The 22,209-nt window shown below is 37.0% G+C and overlaps 1 long non-coding RNA gene across 1 annotated transcript; it reads left to right on the top strand.

Moving 5' to 3' along the window:
* The first annotated feature begins 15,328 nt into the window (after nt 1–15,328).
* Nucleotides 15,329–21,844, top strand: LOC138361653 (uncharacterized). The gene is made up of 4 exons (XR_011227087.1): nt 15,329–15,408; nt 18,462–18,568; nt 21,180–21,286; nt 21,739–21,844. It is a non-coding gene; the product is annotated as an uncharacterized lncRNA (long non-coding RNA).
* The last annotated feature ends 365 nt before the right edge of the window (nt 21,845–22,209 follow it).

Raw genomic sequence — 22,209 nt, 5'->3', positions numbered from 1 at the left:
ATTTTCTGATGATGTTGTTGCCTGGCTTTCTTGAGGGGTAGATGCTGTCGTCTCCTCATGGGTGTCATTTCTTGTGGTTGTGGTTAGGGTTGTGGTGGTTGTTGTTGTTGTTGTTGGTGTTGTCGAGGGAGGAGTGGTTTCTGTTTCATCATCATAGGTGTAGTAATTTTCTGATGATGTTGTTGCCTGGCTTTCTTGAGGGGTAGATGCTGTCGTCTCCTCATGGGTGTCATTTCTTGTGGTTGTGGTTAGGGTTGTGGTGGTTGTTGTTGTTGTTGTTGGTGTTGTCGAGGGAGGAGTGGTTTCTGTTTCATCATCATAGGTGTAGTAATTTTCTGATGATGTTGTTGCCTGGCTTTCTTGAGGGGTAGATGCTGTCGTCTCCTCATGGGTGTCATTTCTTGTGGTTGTGGTTAGGGTTGTGGTGGTTGTTGTTGTTGTTGTTGGTGTTGTCGAGGGAGGAGTGGTTTCTGTTTCATCATCATAGGTGTAGTAATTTTCTGATGATGTTGTTGCCTGGCTTTCTTGAGGGGTAGATGCTGTCGTCTCCTCATGGGTGTCATTTCTTGTGGTTGTGGTTAGGGTTGTGGTGGTTGTTGTTGTTGTTGTTGGTGTTGTCGAGGGAGGAGTGGTTTCTGTTTCATCATCATAGGTGTAGTAATTTTCTGATGATGTTGTTGCCTGGCTTTCTTGAGGGGTAGATGCTGTCGTCTCCTCATGGGTGTCATTTCTTGTGGTTGTGGTTAGGGTTGTGGTGGTTGTTGTTGTTGTTGTTGGTGTTGTCGAGGGAGGAGTGGTTTCTGTTTCATCATCATAGGTGTAGTAATTTTCTGATGATGTTGTTGCCTGGCTTTCTTGAGGGGTAGATGCTGTCGTCTCCTCATGGGTGTCATTTCTTGTGGTTGTGGTTAGGGTTGTGGTGGTTGTTGTTGTTGTTGTTGGTGTTGTCGAGGGAGGAGTGGTTTCTGTTTCATCATCATAGGTGTAGTAATTTTCTGATGATGTTGTTGCCTGGCTTTCTTGAGGGGTAGATGCTGTCGTCTCCTCATGGGTGTCATTTCTTGTGGTTGTGGTTAGGGTTGTGGTGGTTGTTGTTGTTGTTGTTGGTGTTGTCGAGGGAGGAGTGGTTTCTGTTTCATCATCATAGGTGTAGTAATTTTCTGATGATGTTGTTGCCTGGCTTTCTTGAGGGGTAGATGCTGTCGTCTCCTCATGGGTGTCATTTCTTGTGGTTGTGGTTAGGGTTGTGGTGGTTGTTGTTGTTGTTGTTGGTGTTGTCGAGGGAGGAGTGGTTTCTGTTTCATCATCATAGGTGTAGTAATTTTCTGATGATGTTGTTGCCTGGCTTTCTTGAGGGGTAGATGCTGTCGTCTCCTCATGGGTGTCATTTCTTGTGGTTGTGGTTAGGGTTGTGGTGGTTGTTGTTGTTGTTGTTGGTGTTGTCGAGGGAGGAGTGGTTTCTGTTTCATCATCATAGGTGTAGTAATTTTCTGATGATGTTGTTGCCTGGCTTTCTTGAGGGGTAGATGCTGTCGTCTCCTCATGGGTGTCATTTCTTGTGGTTGTGGTTAGGGTTGTGGTGGTTGTTGTTGTTGTTGTTGGTGTTGTCGAGGGAGGAGTGGTTTCTGTTTCATCATCATAGGTGTAGTAATTTTCTGATGATGTTGTTGCCTGGCTTTCTTGAGGGGTAGATGCTGTCGTCTCCTCATGGGTGTCATTTCTTGTGGTTGTGGTTAGGGTTGTGGTGGTTGTTGTTGTTGTTGTTGGTGTTGTCGAGGGAGGAGTGGTTTCTGTTTCATCATCATAGGTGTAGTAATTTTCTGATGATGTTGTTGCCTGGCTTTCTTGAGGGGTAGATGCTGTCGTCTCCTCATGGGTGTCATTTCTTGTGGTTGTGGTTAGGGTTGTGGTGGTTGTTGTTGTTGTTGTTGGTGTTGTCGAGGGAGGAGTGGTTTCTGTTTCATCATCATAGGTGTAGTAATTTTCTGATGATGTTGTTGCCTGGCTTTCTTGAGGGGTAGATGCTGTCGTCTCCTCATGGGTGTCATTTCTTGTGGTTGTGGTTAGGGTTGTGGTGGTTGTTGTTGTTGTTGTTGGTGTTGTCGAGGGAGGAGTGGTTTCTGTTTCATCATCATAGGTGTAGTAATTTTCTGATGATGTTGTTGCCTGGCTTTCTTGAGGGGTAGATGCTGTCGTCTCCTCATGGGTGTCATTTCTTGTGGTTGTGGTTAGGGTTGTGGTGGTTGTTGTTGTTGTTGTTGGTGTTGTCGAGGGAGGAGTGGTTTCTGTTTCATCATCATAGGTGTAGTAATTTTCTGATGATGTTGTTGCCTGGCTTTCTTGAGGGGTAGATGCTGTCGTCTCCTCATGGGTGTCATTTCTTGTGGTTGTGGTTAGGGTTGTGGTGGTTGTTGTTGTTGTTGTTGGTGTTGTCGAGGGAGGAGTGGTTTCTGTTTCATCATCATAGGTGTAGTAATTTTCTGATGATGTTGTTGCCTGGCTTTCTTGAGGGGTAGATGCTGTCGTCTCCTCATGGGTGTCATTTCTTGTGGTTGTGGTTAGGGTTGTGGTGGTTGTTGTTGTTGTTGTTGGTGTTGTCGAGGGAGGAGTGGTTTCTGTTTCATCATCATAGGTGTAGTAATTTTCTGATGATGTTGTTGCCTGGCTTTCTTGAGGGGTAGATGCTGTCGTCTCCTCATGGGTGTCATTTCTTGTGGTTGTGGTTAGGGTTGTGGTGGTTGTTGTTGTTGTTGTTGGTGTTGTCGAGGGAGGAGTGGTTTCTGTTTCATCATCATAGGTGTAGTAATTTTCTGATGATGTTGTTGCCTGGCTTTCTTGAGGGGTAGATGCTGTCGTCTCCTCATGGGTGTCATTTCTTGTGGTTGTGGTTAGGGTTGTGGTGGTTGTTGTTGTTGTTGTTGGTGTTGTCGAGGGAGGAGTGGTTTCTGTTTCATCATCATAGGTGTAGTAATTTTCTGATGATGTTGTTGCCTGGCTTTCTTGAGGGGTAGATGCTGTCGTCTCCTCATGGGTGTCATTTCTTGTGGTTGTGGTTAGGGTTGTGGTGGTTGTTGTTGTTGTTGTTGGTGTTGTCGAGGGAGGAGTGGTTTCTGTTTCATCATCATAGGTGTAGTAATTTTCTGATGATGTTGTTGCCTGGCTTTCTTGAGGGGTAGATGCTGTCGTCTCCTCATGGGTGTCATTTCTTGTGGTTGTGGTTAGGGTTGTGGTGGTTGTTGTTGTTGTTGTTGGTGTTGTCGAGGGAGGAGTGGTTTCTGTTTCATCATCATAGGTGTAGTAATTTTCTGATGATGTTGTTGCCTGGCTTTCTTGAGGGGTAGATGCTGTCGTCTCCTCATGGGTGTCATTTCTTGTGGTTGTGGTTAGGGTTGTGGTGGTTGTTGTTGTTGTTGTTGGTGTTGTCGAGGGAGGAGTGGTTTCTGTTTCATCATCATAGGTGTAGTAATTTTCTGATGATGTTGTTGCCTGGCTTTCTTGAGGGGTAGATGCTGTCGTCTCCTCATGGGTGTCATTTCTTGTGGTTGTGGTTAGGGTTGTGGTGGTTGTTGTTGTTGTTGTTGGTGTTGTCGAGGGAGGAGTGGTTTCTGTTTCATCATCATAGGTGTAGTAATTTTCTGATGATGTTGTTGCCTGGCTTTCTTGAGGGGTAGATGCTGTCGTCTCCTCATGGGTGTCATTTCTTGTGGTTGTGGTTAGGGTTGTGGTGGTTGTTGTTGTTGTTGTTGGTGTTGTCGAGGGAGGAGTGGTTTCTGTTTCATCATCATAGGTGTAGTAATTTTCTGATGATGTTGTTGCCTGGCTTTCTTGAGGGGTAGATGCTGTCGTCTCCTCATGGGTGTCATTTCTTGTGGTTGTGGTTAGGGTTGTGGTGGTTGTTGTTGTTGTTGTTGGTGTTGTCGAGGGAGGAGTGGTTTCTGTTTCATCATCATAGGTGTAGTAATTTTCTGATGATGTTGTTGCCTGGCTTTCTTGAGGGGTAGATGCTGTCGTCTCCTCATGGGTGTCATTTCTTGTGGTTGTGGTTAGGGTTGTGGTGGTTGTTGTTGTTGTTGTTGGTGTTGTCGAGGGAGGAGTGGTTTCTGTTTCATCATCATAGGTGTAGTAATTTTCTGATGATGTTGTTGCCTGGCTTTCTTGAGGGGTAGATGCTGTCGTCTCCTCATGGGTGTCATTTCTTGTGGTTGTGGTTAGGGTTGTGGTGGTTGTTGTTGTTGTTGTTGGTGTTGTCGAGGGAGGAGTGGTTTCTGTTTCATCATCATAGGTGTAGTAATTTTCTGATGATGTTGTTGCCTGGCTTTCTTGAGGGGTAGATGCTGTCGTCTCCTCATGGGTGTCATTTCTTGTGGTTGTGGTTAGGGTTGTGGTGGTTGTTGTTGTTGTTGTTGGTGTTGTCGAGGGAGGAGTGGTTTCTGTTTCATCATCATAGGTGTAGTAATTTTCTGATGATGTTGTTGCCTGGCTTTCTTGAGGGGTAGATGCTGTCGTCTCCTCATGGGTGTCATTTCTTGTGGTTGTGGTTAGGGTTGTGGTGGTTGTTGTTGTTGTTGTTGGTGTTGTCGAGGGAGGAGTGGTTTCTGTTTCATCATCATAGGTGTAGTAATTTTCTGATGATGTTGTTGCCTGGCTTTCTTGAGGGGTAGATGCTGTCGTCTCCTCATGGGTGTCATTTCTTGTGGTTGTGGTTAGGGTTGTGGTGGTTGTTGTTGTTGTTGTTGGTGTTGTCGAGGGAGGAGTGGTTTCTGTTTCATCATCATAGGTGTAGTAATTTTCTGATGATGTTGTTGCCTGGCTTTCTTGAGGGGTAGATGCTGTCGTCTCCTCATGGGTGTCATTTCTTGTGGTTGTGGTTAGGGTTGTGGTGGTTGTTGTTGTTGTTGTTGGTGTTGTCGAGGGAGGAGTGGTTTCTGTTTCATCATCATAGGTGTAGTAATTTTCTGATGATGGTGTTGCCTGGCTTTCTTGAGGGGTAGATGCTGTCGTCTCCTCATGGGTGTCATTTCTTGTGGTTGTGGTTAGGGTTGTGGTGGTTGTTGTTGTTGTTGTTGGTGTTGTCGAGGGAGGAGTGGTTTCTGTTTCATCATCATAGGTGTAGTAATTTTCTGATGATGTTGTTGCCTGGCTTTCTTGAGGGGTAGATGCTGTCGTCTCCTCATGGGTGTCATTTCTTGTGGTTGTGGTTAGGGTTGTGGTGGTTGTTGTTGTTGTTGTTGGTGTTGTCGAGGGAGGAGTGGTTTCTGTTTCATCATCATAGGTGTAGTAATTTTCTGATGATGTTGTTGCCTGGCTTTCTTGAGGGGTAGATGCTGTCTCCTCATAAGTATCGTTGGTTGTTGTGGTCACGCCGCGCCGCTCGAGAACACGCCCACGCAGCCTAGCGTCTACCAAAGGGACGGAGATACGCCTGTCCGAGCTCGGTTCAGAACAGTTGGCCGGACAGAGCGGACGTCCCCGACCTTCACCTCGCCCGCTTTCTTGAGGGGTAGATGCTGTCTCCTCATCAGTTACATTGGTTGTTGTGGTTGTTATTGTTGTTGTTGTTAAGGGTGGCGTAGTTCCTATCTCTTCATCTGAAGTTGACGGGCTTTCTTGAGGGGTGGATGCTGTCTCCTCATCAGTATCATTTTCTGTTGATATTACTACCAGTCTTGGTTTGGCTGTTGTTGAGTTGCTAATAAGAGGTTTAGTTATCTTTTTCTTTTTAGTTGTTGTTGTGTTGTAAGCTGCTCTCTCATTTTCTGAAGTTATCATTAGTGAGACAAATGTAGATGTTTCCGTCACTGTAACATTTTCCCATGATGTTAGAGGGGCTGTTGATGTTTTCTCATTTTCATCCGTTACAATTAAGTGGGAAGATGTAATTGGTGTAGTTGTGTTTTTCTTTTTGGACCACATACAACTTTTGGTAAATCCAACTATTAATATGAGTATTAGCACATTCATTTTCTTTTAGTGTCAGGAAAAGGTTGATATGTGAATCGATCAAAATTCACAGAAGAAATGAAATAAATTTGCTGCGATTTACTATATTTATATGGTCCACTAGGAAAATCGAGCACAAGACACTGCCAGGGTAGCAGGCTGTCACAAACCCCGTTAACAGCACTAGCCTGTGTGAGAGAAAGACACACACACACGTCCGCTCTCTCCGGGAGGCAGCGTGCCACTGTAAAGAAAAGGAGCCGGAGGATCTTTTTTTATCTCCTCTCTCCATGGTGTTGGTGCCGGAAGCACTCAACTATCTTTTAATATCAAATCTTGTTTGCTCCCAGTATGTGATTCACCTACCAATTTCAGAAGATTTTCGCAAATTTTTTAGGCTAATTTCCTTACAAACGGTGATTTACTAAAAAAAAAAAAAAAAAAAATAGAATTTAGTTTTGTTAAAAAAAAAAATATAGCATATTGGAATAATACAAAAATCTATTAATTTCTTTTAATAATTTTTAGTTTTACATTATCATTTTTAATGTATAATTTCTTATTAGAACATATTAAGGAAATTTAATGCTGCTTCCTCTTGATTTTCATAATTAATACAATTCTCCTCTTCATTTAATTCTCCAACTAAAGGAGCTACTATTTTCCCCATCTAAATTACACTTCTCTGCCTCTTTAAAATCGTCCTCATTAACTTTTTTCTCAATTTTTATTCGTTTGAATGGTGGTTCTTCAGCTGTGACTCTTCCATTACATATAGGTTCTTCTACCTGAACTTCATCTATTACTTTAGAAATAATATCTTTATATTTGGGCATTAGTTTCTTCCTAATGCTATTATTAGTTAAAAGAATTTGTTTAATTGCATCAGAGGCTTGATTTCGGATATTGTTAGCTGGGACATCTGAATAAAAAACAGAATCTAAATTACGTAGATACAGAATTATTTTGTTATTAAAAACTCCAATTTCAGATAAACCAAATGAAATTAAAGCATTAACAGGACACGGAGATTCTCTAATTTCAACAAAGGTTTCACTTGAGTAAGGGATTCGGTTACGACCAATCCCATATATTTTAGAATTTTTGATGTAAATATTTCCTAGCGGCGAACCCATGTAAACTTCATCTTCTTTAGAGTTGGCCACAAAAGGACAAAATTGAACACCTAAATTTATACGTTGACGCAAACACTCGTTCTGAAATTGTGGCTGTTTTTGTATAAGTATTTCATTACATTTTAAAGAACATTGTTTATCTTTATGACCATCTATATACATTGATGCGCTCCAGATTTTACCCTGGGAAGGTTTATCAATTTTTAATGCCTCAGCTATTGGTTGGATTAGATTTTCTTCAAATATTTTCTGAATATCTTCACCGAATTCAATATTTCCAATCTTATTAGGTACTAAGGCAAATTTTGTTCCTCCCGAAACTATAAAACATTTGACTTCCAACAACTTAACGGTTAAGCTAGTTAAATAATCATTATTAATTCTATAATATTTCATGTTGTTTTGGTTATTTGCCTTGATTTTTTCTTCAAATACAGAACTACAGAGTTTTTCATATTGTTCTTTAAATTTAGTTAATTTCTCTAAAATATTGTTTTTATTCAACTCTCTTAAATTTTCGATGGTTATCAATTTTTTGTGAATTTTGGGTGGCTCATTGGGAAGTATATAATAATTCGAACTTGAAGCTTTGTTCAGCATTTCTGCAATAATTTCCATAACCTCTTCATCTTCGTTGATGAAGTTGAGGGTGCTATAATACTTTTCTTCCATTTGAAGTTGAGGGGGAGGAGGGTGAGATTGATAAATTCCATCTGTAGTCGTTGGTTGGTGATATATTGAGGTTGCATTTTTTGCCTGAATTATTGTTTGTTGTTGCTGTAGTTGTGTTGTTGCTGCTGGTGGATAGGTAGGAGAAGGTAAATATTGACCATAATATCCTGAGGTATTCATTGTATGAAAGAGTCAAAATGATATAATGAGTTATGAACTTTTGATATCCTAATTATATACTGACTGACTTTTAAAAAAAAAAAATATATATATATATATATATATATATATATATATATATATATATATATATATATATATATATATATATATATATATATATATATATATATATATATATATATATATAACTTTTAATAAAATGTATAATATGAATTTTCTGCCAATGTGTCTCGCCTTATGGCGACAAATGGTAATATAATTAACCACCGATCATCATCATTATCTATCTTATTTTGTTTATTTTCCATAATTATATCATACATATCACACTCCAAACTATAAACAAAAATAAAAAAGGCTAACATCTCTTCGAAACAGTCAGAATTTAATGTGAATAAAATGTCTGTATTATTAATATTGCTACTATTCACCATTGAGATCGTTGGTACCAAATGTGTCAGTTTGCTTACATTACCAGAAAGAAAATGTGATATATTTTTTAAATTGCTAAATTTTCGACATTGAGCATCAGAATCTAGAGTCACCCACATTTTTCTTTTGGTCTTATCATAATGAAAAGTTGTACGTAAAATAAAATTACATTCAGATTTTTTTTTCTTATTCCTATTATTATTATTATTATTATTATTATTATTATTATTATTATTATTATTATTAGTAGTAGTAGTAGTAGTAGTAGTAGTAGTACTATACCACCATTTATGTTTTCTAGTCAAAGATGACATAAAATTTTGAATTTTCTAAACACTCGTAATGAAATGAGGGCCATATTGAAGTTATTTCAATGCAAGGAATATTTAACAAAAGCTCACAGGCACTCAGATTACAAACTCTATAACCATGTGCAACATGTTTTTCATACAGCTGATATCTTTCATTTTTTTGATAATCCAAGCTTAAGTTTTCTATACTATATTGAGACGCATTTTCTGAATCAGCAGTCTGAATAAGAGCATTAACAGTTTGGCCTATATCAGAAATTAATCCCATTAAACGATTAATTATTTGTATTTGGGGTCTATATGTACCCAGCAAACACAAATCATCTACACAACGTTCGCCTATCTCTTGCCATAGGTGTGGGAATGATTTGCATTGAGAATGGTGCAGGAAAGCCTTTGAGAAACTTTTACTCAAAAAATCCAAACACAAAGGTTTAATTATAAATTGTTTTTCTACAATTATTTTCTTCCAAATGTAAAACAAATAGTTTTTACATGTTTAAATATAAAATTTATGGTGTTTTTTTGTAAAATTCATTAATAAATTGTGAATGATATATATTGGCTGAGTGAAACCTTTATAATCCATTTAGTTATAATTTGAACAGAAAAAAGTATTTTTCCAAATTTTCTAAAAATTGCTCTTTTTAACACAATTTGACTCCTTATACATTCCACTAAACACTATATCATGTTTAAATATATAATTTATGTATTATTCTCTAAAATAATTTATATAAATTATATAAGTTGTTGGAAAGTGGTGTTAAGGATTCTGAAAACATTTTGTTGTGTTAATATGTTCTTATTAACTATGTCTCAAGTTCACAGTTTATCAAACAAGAATATTAACATTCGTCAACTCTTAAAATCTTATATGTTATCTTGCTGGTGCAAAAAAGGGTGAATCTTTAGGAACAGCTATAGTATCTATATATCACAAATGGTGTTTTCCCTAACTCAAACAATGTAGGGTTTATTATTCTACACATATTTCTAATGACTCTTAGATGTTTACATTCTCTGAAGTATAATTGTGAAGGCTGTGTCCATCACTCTCAACACAGATTCTTAAACTCGTCTCTGCAGGTTCAACTATATAATTAGTTTCCATTTTGAATTTCCATGGACATTTGTATCCAAAATGAAACCAATGTGGTTTCCTTCAGCGCCTTCAGCCAGCACATTTGCTCATTCATTTCCACAGATTCCAACAAGGTAGGGGATTTACAGAAATTTGTATATTCATATTGTTATATATTAAAAATATGAATGCAGTTCAACATGATAAGACAAATACATGAGTTTATGATAAATTCGTTTTCTGTGATATACCATTGATATGCTCTTTTTTTCTTTAAACGGCAGACTAAACTAAAGTGCTCACATCAACAGATTTGATGTATAAATGGTCAACGCTCAACAGAGTTAGTATAAATGTATTAGTATAAATCTTACTTGTCTCATTGTTAATTCACATTCAATGTCAACTTGTGGTTTTGATGTGGCACGTTTGGCCAAGACACCCCACCCCATTATGCACCCCATACCCATCTTGTGGGCGGTTGTGGAAAGGGTTACAGAGGCACATAATGGGCTCAGGGACTGAACCCCACAATTCATTTAGCTAAGCAAGTTACAATCTTGATGAGCTAGTTACAAAATTCAATATAAGTCATCACATCAACAATGGGTTCGAGATCGACCTCAAGTACAGGTTCTAAATTAAGCAACTGACATATGTGGAGAGCTAGTATCAAAATTTATATGTTTGTCCTGCACACCGTCCCCCATCCAGTGGGCAGCGGTGGATAGGTTACAATCACTTAGTTGTTATCTACAGTTAGCAAACTGGGGATATTTGGCTAAAATTTCTGGTAGCAGATCATTTTGAATGAGATATTGACACATCGCTGGAACATTGGTTATAGAATTGTCTCTAAATTCATGTATCTTTTCGCACTCCATCACATAGTGACGGAGGGTGTGCGAATAATTTTGTTGACACAGTTTACATTTGGTCAGGTCTACATCAGCAGATAATGAGAATTCCCAGAGATACTTGTAACCGAGTCTAAGCCGAGCAGTAGTAACATCTAGAAGTCTGCTGATTTTATTGGATGATCCATAGATGTGTGGCTCCTCTTGTATGATATGTATGATAGATGGAATTACTAGTTCCAGTTTCTAGGCAGGCGATGAGTACTCACAATAACCTTAATTAAGCGTCAAAACAAAAATGTGTATACTCTTTTTACTCTCCTGACCTTAGTTCTCGAGCTATGTATTTCATTTTGGTACCAACGTGTTCGCAATAACATTCTCTAGAAGAAAATCAGCAAAAACGGTCACCAAAAGTTATATGAATACCAGCACCCAATAAATACCTACGTAGATGACTCGCCGTGAGTGCCCAAGAGCAACAAAATGTTTTTACTCTTGGGATTGTTATCACTTCCACACTTGTCCTACAGCGTTAATTTTGGTATCAATGTACTCGCAATGAAATTCCCAACACGGTGATATGAATATAAACGTAGAATAATGGTCGCTGCCCACCCGCAAGAGTGTGGGAAGTGGCGGAACTGTTACCCAGTATTGGTGACAAGACGACACATAGGCGATACAGTGCTTTGAAAGTTTATAATTATATCACTGTCCTGACATTATTATTGTATGTACGTCATTCATTTTTGTGCCAATGTTTTCGCAATAGAATGTTCTATGAGCCCGTAGGTAAAAAAGAGCAACAAAGCGTAAGATAGAATAGCACCATATATAAAACAACGCTGGTACATATCAGTGAGCGTCAAACACACACGAAATGTGTGTGTTTGATGGTGGTCAAACGATGTTTGATGTGTTTGATCAGGTGATGTCCTGATCCGCATAATTAAAGTATGAATTATGTTGAGAAAAAATAAGAAAAAAGGGAAAAAACAGGGGTGGGAGAAACATGACAGAAAAAGAGTAAAAATACAATTTGGTCAACAAAACAGCATTGTTTAAAATAAAAGATATGGATTGACATTTTGGGGGTTAGGTTGGTAGGTTACATTGAGTTAATTAGGTAGTACTTAGTGTTTATCTGTTATAGATAGGAGCTGCCTGGTATGGGCCAATAGGCCTTCTGCAGTTACCTTTGTTTTTATGTTTTTGCCCTGTAACCTAAATGGTTAGAGAGGCACATATATGGGCTTAGGGACTGAACCCCACACTACATTTAGCTAAGCTGGTTACAATCTTGATGATATAGTTACAAAATTCTGTATAAGTCGTCACATTATCAATGGGTTCGAGATCAACCACAATTTCCTGAATAGATATAACAAAGGGGATATTAATAGGGTATTAAAATTGTCAACACAAGATAGAACACGAAACAATGGGTATAAATTGGATAAGTTTAGATTTAGGAAAGACTTGGGTAAATACAGGGTCAGTAACAGGGTTGTTGATTTGTGGAATTTTTCTTAACTTATAAATTTATCTTTATTTATCTTAAACTGGTTGGGAGAGGTACAGTTTTTAACATAATTGGGAAGGTCATTCCACATTCGAGGTCTCTTGATTTGTAAAGCATTTCTAGTTTGACTAAGTCGTACTCTTGGAATATCAAATAGGTATTTGTTTCTGGTGTGGTGCTCATGGGATCTGTTACAACCTTCTAGGAAGCTTTTAAGGTCAGGATTGACATTACAGTGCAGCGTTTTATATATATAAAATACACATGAGAGTATGTGCAGGGACTTAATATCTAACATATTCAGAGATTTGAGTAAGGGGTCCATATATACTGCCCGGTTGCCTGAAATGCTATAGGCCTACTATAGTGGCTTTAGGTATTGTATGCACTAGCTCTATCTATAAATCCAACATTATGTTTGTAAATCAACTATGTATGTACTTTCCTGAATAAAATTGACTTTACTGTACACTTATATTCTCTCTAAACTTATTTCAATTTCAATTTCAATTTCAATTTCTTATATTCTCTGTGGATTTGTTACCCCTATCGTTTGGGAGAAAAAAAATGACTAATACGTTCGGCGAATGACTTTGACTTCAACTTCACTTTGACTTCGTTCATGTCATCGTATTTTCCGTAATATATAAAGGTTATGACAATGCAATTATATTATTGTGTGCAAATAAGTTTGAAATTTCATGTACCCTAAAAATATTAAAATAAAGAATAAGAATAATTAAATAATTGTTGTAGTAAATTGTCACACGTTCATCATACGCAAACGAACACACAGTTTGGAGCGTCAGTACAAGACCGCCGCCATTTTAAAACACGGCTTCGAATGTAAGTAATGTTTTTTCTCGTACTAACACTGTGTTATGCAATAGATTAGGTCTTGAATTCACAAATTTAGTTGTTACATCTGACAGAGTATGTTAGACGGTGTAATGCTGGTCCATGTTGACGTATTTGTGGGCTTGATTGGTTTACATGTGATGGCACACAATATCGGCACCCCACAACATGCTGTTGAAGTTGGAATGCATGGCATAGGCTCCTCACACAATGTTCTTTATGTGGTCCTCAGGTGATAGTTTTCTATTTAGAACCACCCCTAGATCTCTTTCTTTATCAGAATTCCTTAAAGATTTCTCACATGGTTTTCCTAATGATAGATTGTGGGCTGTAAGGGACAGGTTTGATGTATGGATTAGTTGATAGAAGTTCCAGTCCACCTGTAGACAGGGATCTCACATCAGCTTGTATATTATACAAGGATAAGATTTGATAAATTCAGTTATTTGACTGAACACTGGCTCTGTTTAAATCAGAGATTTGAACATACATAGTCTAACCTAGCTCCTTTCTTTTTTACCTAGCCTAACCTAGCCTAACCTAGCACACAATATCGGCACCCCACAACATGCTGTTGAAGTTGGAATGCATGGCATAGGCTCCTCACACAATGTTCTTTATGTGGTCCTCAGGTGATAGTTTTCTATTTAGAACCACCCCTAGATCTCTTTCTTTATCAGAATTCCTTAAAGATTTCTCACATGGTTTTCCTAATGATAGATTGTGGGCTGTAAGGGACAGGTTTGATGTATGGATTAGTTGATAGAAGTTCCAGTCCACCTGTAGACAGGGATCTCACATCAGCTTGTATATTATACAAGGATAAGATTTGATAAATTCAGTTATTTGACTGAACACTGGCTCTGTTTAAATCAGAGATTTAAACATACATAGTCTAACCTAGCTCCTTTCTTTTTTACCTAGCCTAACCTAGCTTGTTTTCCCAAGCCGGTCTATGGCCCATGTTTTTTTTCGATGCCTCAGTGGTCCATGCACATGTCCGTTCAAGGGGATTAAATAGCCGTTCTATGGCCCCAGGGTTTTACGAACTTCTTTTTCCCAAGCCGGTCTATGGCCCGTGTTTTTTTTTATGCCTCAGTGGTCCATGCACAGGTCCGTTCAAGGGGATTAAATAGCCGTTCTATGGCCCCAGGGTTTTCTCAAATTTTCTTTCATAGCCGGTCTATGGCCCCTGGGTTTTACGAACTTTTTTAGAATCTGGATGTAGCAGGTGCTCAATTGTCAAAAGTGAAAAATTGGTTTTGTCTTCCGAATGCACCATTTCTGTAAATTTGCTAATAATCTTTTAAAAATAGTAAATGCCATTATTTTTGCAAAATTATTACGAGATCTATTATACTAATAACGGTTTGATAAAATACAGTAGACTGCCTACTGGATAATAGTTCCAGTCCACCTGTAGACAGGGATCTCACATCAGCTTGTATATTATACAAGGATAAGATTTGATAAATTCAGTTATTTGACTGAACACTGGCTCTGTTTAAATCAGAGATTTAAACATACATAGTCTAACCTAGCTCCTTTCTTTTTTACCTAGCCTAACCTAGCTTGTTTTCCCAAGCCGGTCTATGGCCCATGTTTTTTTTCGATGCCTCAGTGGTCCATGCACATGTCCGTTCAAGGGGATTAAATAGCCGTTCTATGGCCCCAGGGTTTTACGAACTTCTTTTTCCCAAGCCGGTCTATGGCCCGTGTTTTTTTTTATGCCTCAGTGGTCCATGCACAGGTCCGTTCAAGGGGATTAAATAGCCGTTCTATGGCCCCAGGGTTTTCTCAAATTTTCTTTCATAGCCGGTCTATGGCCCCTGGGTTTTACAAACTTTTTTTCCCAAGCCGGTCTATGGCCCCTGGGTTTTATGAACTTTTTTTCCCAAGCCGGTCTATGGCGTGTATGTTGAATAAACCAAATTTTTCACTTTTGACAATTGAGCACCTGCTACATCCAGATTCTAGGGAGGAAAGGAATATAACTTGAAAAATGCCATTCAATACATTACACAATTTAAATATTTTCAGGCAATCAACACAACCCTCATGTTGGCTAACCCTCTCTCATGTTGGTCAATAATTTAAATATTTTTTTATGGAGTAATCTTTGCTGTTGAAATGTAGTCTTTTTGAGACTACATTTCAAATGTAGTGTGTGTGGAGGCGTGTATGTTAGGTATTACCTAATATACACGGTGTAATATATCTATCTGTGTGAAATAGATTAAATCCATTTATTTGATATTCAGCTAATAGTTCTGTATTTTCTACATTCATCCATGTTTTGGTAAGTGCAATAATATGTATTGTTTCATTGCAGATTAGAGATTCAAGATAGTTCTAGATTTCCGAAGTACTGAAACGCGCGCCATACAGGCTTGGTGGATCTAGGTGCAAGGTAAAATTATTTACATTTACTTGTTTTGTATTTATGTTTTGTATTTATATGCATATATGCATTTATATGCATTATTCTATAGAATAATAGATCTCGTAATAATTTTGCAAAAATAGTGGCATTTACTATTTTTAAAAGATTATTAAAAAATTTACTGATATGGTGCATTCGGAAGGGCGAAGAGGGAGAACGGCCTGTTGACATAGCTCGGGTGCAGGGGGGGGGGGGGGTTGTGTAAAAGCCTGGTTTGTGCCTCGGAGAGGCTATGGGATCCAGTAAGTTCAGTAGAACTTCGGTTTCAACCCTTTTACCCTGTTGTAGCTCAGTCGATTAAGGCAGTGTCTGGGATGCTCCCGGACGCAGGTTCGATTCCTCGTCACGGCCCTTGTGGATTTGTTCATTTGATGCATCACGTTATTGTGATCTGTGTGTGTAATTCTTCACTTGCTACAGCAACAGGAATGTGTGTGTATGTATTTGTGTTGTTGAATATGACCGAAAGTGTAAGATTAATGATTCTAACACAAATCGTCTGAATATTTGTTTTTCTTCACTGTCGAGAGTAGTTAAAAAAATTTACTCGAGTTTATTTTCACACTTTATTTATGGTCCTTAAGTCCCTCTCCTTAATGCTGCTGCTGTTTCTCGCATCTTTGCATCGCTTGTATGTTTGGGGGTTTGGCCTCTTGCTATATATTGATTCCATTTGTGTGTGTTTGGGTCTCAGGCCCTCTCGCAATTTCTGTTGAACAAACCCCTTTTCCTAGTTCTGCATCTCTCCTTTGGTACAAATTTTGTTGTGCTTTTATCATATATTTCACAAAACTTGACATACATTTCATTTACTTCATGTCCTATCAGCAAGTGTTTGTCAAATTCTTTAAGGAAAGTTTATCATCCTGATTGCAGATCTCTAGCGATATTATGTCAACTTCTTGTGGATTCGCAATCATTATTTAATTTACCTTTAGGTGTTCTTTCACCAGCACAGCAACACTGTACCTCTCCCAACCAGTTTAAGATAAAAACTAAGTACTAACTAATTAACTCAATGTAACCTACCTTACCCCCAAAATGACAACCCATGTCTTCTATTTTAAACAATGCTGTTTTGTTGACCAAATTGTATTTTTGTTTTTTTCTGCAATGTTTCCCCCCCCCCCCCCACCACTCTACCACCACATTGAGTTTAGTAGCTCTGTGCACGTCAGGTGCTGTTTAATATACAGACCTACTCCTCCATTTGACCTAGTTTCTCTATCACATCTATATCACTTTGTGCTTTAGCCCTGGTGGAGCTTGGTCCACCAGGCTGTTGTTTGGAGTGGCCCGCAGATCCACATACAGTCTGCATATGATATACAGTCTGTTGATCAATTAAACTACAGTAGTTAGTTTTTATCATCCGAATGCACCAATATGTGTTCATTCTTCCCAGATGAAGGAACTAGGTAATATTCATCATCTGAATGCACCATCTGATGCTTTAACACACTCATGATACACGAGAGGTTTAAAAAACTTTTAAAACTTTTAAAACTTTTTGACCTATGTATTTAAAAGCAATTCTAAAGTTAAAAAGTGTAGCATAGGCCCCTCGCAGAATGTTCTTAATATGATCCTCAGGTTATAGTTTTCTATCTAAAACCACCCCTAGATCTCTTTCTTGATCAGAATTCTTTATAGATCTCAGTGGCTCGATCATAGAAACTGCTCTAAATCCTTGTTGGCCTGGATTGTGGAGGTCATTGGTCTCTATAAAACTAGTAATCTGACTCCTGATCACTCTCAAATAATTTTATTATGTGGGATGTTAGTGCAACTGGTCTATAATTCTTTGCCAATGCTTGTGTTGTGTTGTGTTGTTTTGGTAGTGATGTGCAATGTGTTGTTTTGGTAGTGATTCGTCCAGTTCTGGTAGTAGTGCGGTTGTTGTGTAGTGTAGTACTTGTGTGCTTGTTAATGACTTGTATTCCAGTCTTGTGGGTATCTCCTTTCCCCTACGGGCCAACTGCTTTGTTCTTACCTAGCATTTTGCTTTGTTTGGGTATGAATGTTTGTGTGCCGTATATTTTGCAAAATTTGCCATATATCTCATTATTTACTCCTCTGCCTAGCAACAAGTCTGTCTAATTATACTCATTAACTGTTTTTCAAAGTTCCCCATAGTGTCCTTTATTGAAATCGAGTTCATGAACCGTTTCAATGTTCTTATTTTCTTCTAGATTATATCTTAAAGTATATTTAAATGTTATTGTTATTATTGTTATTAAATGTTATTGTGACATTGCATTGCAATTGAGCTATGTTGTTTACCATACCGTTCATTTCGTGAGTATAAGTATAGATGCCACACTTGTGACAGGTAAAACCATGCCTTTTTTGAAAAACAGCACCGTCTGTTGCACGTAAGAGCAACCCACACTATATTATGTTGCGATATTATTTCAATATTTCCGATTGTATTGATAATTTGAATTTTCATAGATTTCAATTTATTTTCATTTCGATTTAATAATTTTGTGTGACATTGCATTGAAATTGAGCTGTGTTGTTTACCATACTGTTCATTTCATGAGTATAGTTTATTTTTTTATTTTTTTCATTTCATTTTTTTAGCTGTTCTTATTTTTCAGTGATGGGAATATCAGATCATTTGATGTTCCCAATTTTCTGATGGAAGCATCAGACCATTATAGAATGCATCGGATGAGGTAGTTTGGAATGGTGGGGAGGACGAGAGGGGGGTATGGTGGGGAAGACGAGGGGACAGAGGAGAGGGTAATGGTGGGGAGGACGAGGGGACTGGGGAGTTGGGGATGGTGGGGACAGGGGAATGCTGGGGAGGACAAAGGGACAGGTGAATGGGAGATGGTGGGGGAGGAAGAAGGACAGGGGAGGGGAAAATGGTAAGGAGGACGATGGGACAGGGAAGTGGGAATAGTGGGGATGATGTGGGGACAGGGAAGTGGGAAGGACGAGAGGACTGTGGAATGGGGAATAGCAAAGTGAATTATAATTATATATATTAATTAATTCTTATAAATTTCCAGAAGCCTGTATCAACACCCACACTAATGCAACTGAAAGAGATGTTGAGACAAGTATTGCTGATATGTTGAAGAACGCCCCAAACAAACTCGGTGGAAACAGATACAAGGTAAAGTTTGCCAATTTGCTGTAGTCTAATTCAATTTCTTTTTAGTAATCTTCGAGAACATTTATGCTATGAATAAGATAAAATAATGTAACTGATTTTGATTTATTTACTATTTATTATTTATTTACCGTTATTAGTATAATAGATCTCGTAATAATTTTGCAAAAATAATGGCATTTACTATTTTAAAAAGCTCGGGTGCAGGGGGGGGGTTATGTAAAAGCCTGGTTTGTGCCTCGGAGAGGCTATGGGATCCAGTAAGATCGTCCTTCCTTTCCTCCCTAGAATCTGGATGTAGCAGGTGCTCAATTGTCAAAAGTGAAAAATTGGTTTTGTCTTCCGAATGCACCATTTCTGTAAATTTGCTAATAATCTTTTAAAAATAGTAAATGCCATTATTTTTGCAAAATTATTACGAGATCTATTATACTAATAACGGTTTGATAAAATACAGTAGACTGCCTACTGGTTTTACCTGTAATAAGGTTTGATACAGATGATTATGATTATGGTTTTGGCCTCCACCACCCTCTCACCTAACTTGTTCCAACCATGTCTACCACGGTTTTGTCTTCCGAATGCACCATTTCTGTAAATTTGCTAATAATCTTTTAAAAATAGTAAATGCCATTATTTTTGCAAAATTATTACGAGATCTATTATACTAATAACGGTTTGATAAAATACAGTAGACTGCCTACTGGTTTTACCTGTAATAAGGTTTGATACAGATGATTATGATTATGGTTTTGGCCTCCACCACCCTCTCACCTAACTTGTTCCAACCATGTCTACCACGGTTTTGTCTTCCGAATGCACCATTTCTGTAAATTTGCTAATAATCTTTTAAAAATAGTAAATGCCATTATTTTTGCAAAATTATTACGAGATCTATTATACTAATAACGGTTTGATAAAATACAGTAGACTGCCTACTGGTTTTACCTGTAATAAGGTTTGATACAGATGATTATGATTATGGTTTTGGCCTCCACCACCCTCTCACCTAACTTGTTCCAACCATGTCTACCACGGTTTTGTCTTCCGAATGCACCATTTCTGTAAATTTGCTAATAATCTTTTAAAAATAGTAAATGCCATTATTTTTGCAAAATTCCTGAATATTGTCAAAATGACGGAAACCCATATGTCAAAAACACATGGAGATATACCAATCCTGGAAGACATTCTTCCATCCCCACTTGAAACTGTTGAGCAGGTGGATAGTCTGTCACATGAGCTAAAAGTTAACAGTGAATATAAAAAGAGTATGGTAAGTGTTGCTTAATTCTTTTAGCCTGAGTATGGTAAGTGTTGCTGAATTTTTTTAGCCTTGTACATATGTCTTTTGATTAGTTTTTTTGCAGATGAAGGAAGGTGGGGTGGCACATAATTGATTGTTCAGTGTTATGTTTAAGGTACAAATAAAACAAAAGCAAAAGTTACTCAAATTCGTTGATTTTTGTAATAGTTAAGAAGGAAAATATTTTAATGCTATTTATTTAATACAGTTGGAAATTAGAAAATCTAATGTTGAGATTGAAAGATATATATTATTCTCTATTACCTTACAGCTTATGCATTATTTTAACAGGTCCAGACGCTGTCTCAAATGGGCGGTGCAAGCTGTGGAGACACAGTGAGACGAATGATGAGGAGGATAGGGACCTATGGGGTCTGGTCTCAGTATTCACTCGTTGGGCGCAAGAGGAAACGTGTCTTCAAAACCTTGGATATTTGTAATGTAATAATAAGTACGTAAATTTGACATTTTTTTGGATTATATATATGTCTGCATGTATTATGTATTATACTTGCATGCTTGTTAATGACTTGTATTCTAGTCTTGTGGGTATCTCCTTTCTCCTACGGGCCAAATGCTTTGTTCTTACCTAGCATTTTGCTTTGTTTGGGTATGAATGTTTGTGTACCTTCATTGTATATTTTGCAAAATTTGCCATATATCTCATTACTCCTCTGCCTAGCAACAAGTCTGTCTAATTATACTCAATAACTATTTTTCAAAGTTCCCCATAGTGTCCTTTATTGAAATAGAGTTCATGAACCGTTTCAATATCCTTATTTTCTTCTAGATTATATCTTAAAGTATATTTAAATGTTATTGTGACATTGCATTGCAATTGAGCTGCGTTGTTAACCATTCTGTTCATTTCATGAGTATATTTTATTTTCTATTTTTTCATATCATTTTTTTTATCTGTTTTTATTTTTCAGTGATGGGAATATCAGATCATTTGATGTTCCCATCAGAAAATTGGGAAGTCAGATCTTTTGATGTTCCCAATTTTCAGATGGAAGCATCAGACCATCATGGAATGCATGGGATGAGGTAGTTTAGAATGGTGGGGAGGACGACAGGGGGGATGGTGGGGAAGACGAGGGAACAGAGGAGAGGGTAATGGTGGGGAGGACGAGGGGACAGGGGAATGGAGAATGCTGGGGAGGACAAAGGGGACGAGGGGACGGAGGAAGACTGGAGAACAGGGGAACACCTAAATAAAAGCCAACAATGTTATTACTCTGTGGCTTCTTGTCTCCTGACAAAAAGAATTATAATTATATATATTAATTAATTCTTATAACTTTCCAGAAGCCTGTATCAACACCCACACTAATGCAACTGAAAGAGATGTTGAGACAAGTATTGCTGATATGTTGAAGAACGCCCCAAACAAGCACGGTGGAAACAGATACAAGGTAAAGTTTGCCAATTTGCTGTAGTCTAATTCAATCTCTTTTTAGTAATCTTTGTGAACATTTATGCTATGAATAAGATAAAATAATGTAATTGATTTTGACTAAATATGTAGATATATTTAATTTTCTGAGCACTAATAATGAAAGAAAACCAAAATAAGAGGTGGCTACTATCTCTAATAATGGGCTGGAATAATACAGGATATAATAATATATATATATATATAAATATATATACATATATTTATATATATATATATTTATTTATATAAATATATATATGATATATATATTCTATTCTATTAGTCTATTCTATTCTATAGTTTTATATAGATTCTTGTTTTAGTTTTTTTCTATAATATGGAAAGGGTTTTTAATTAATAAATTAAATATTATATAATAAAATAATGTATTATTGAAAACAATTAGTAACAAACAATATTTCATTACAGGGTGGTGAAGCAAGAATACATGTGCATCACATAGCAGAGTCGGATATGACGAATAATGAAAACAGCGGAGAGCCAGGTGCATGGCATACCGCTGAATCTTCTCTAATGTCTATATAGAAGAATCTTTGTTTCTGTGTGTATATATGTATATATATCATTAATAAAATATATATATATATATATATATATATATATATATATATATATATATATATATATATATATATATATATATATAACTATATATATATACTATATATATATATATATATATATATATATATATATATATATATATTTATATATATATTTATATATATATATATTTATATATATATTATATATATATATATATTATATATATATATATATATATTTATATATATATTTATATATATATTTATATATATATATATATATTTATATATATATATATATTTATATATATATATATGTATATATATATATATA

Source organism: Procambarus clarkii, unplaced genomic scaffold (assembly GCF_040958095.1).
Source record: "Procambarus clarkii isolate CNS0578487 unplaced genomic scaffold, FALCON_Pclarkii_2.0 HiC_scaffold_560, whole genome shotgun sequence".
NCBI classification, from domain to species: Eukaryota; Metazoa; Arthropoda; class Malacostraca; order Decapoda; family Cambaridae; genus Procambarus; species Procambarus clarkii.
This window is presented reverse-complemented; position numbering and strand designations above follow the sequence as displayed.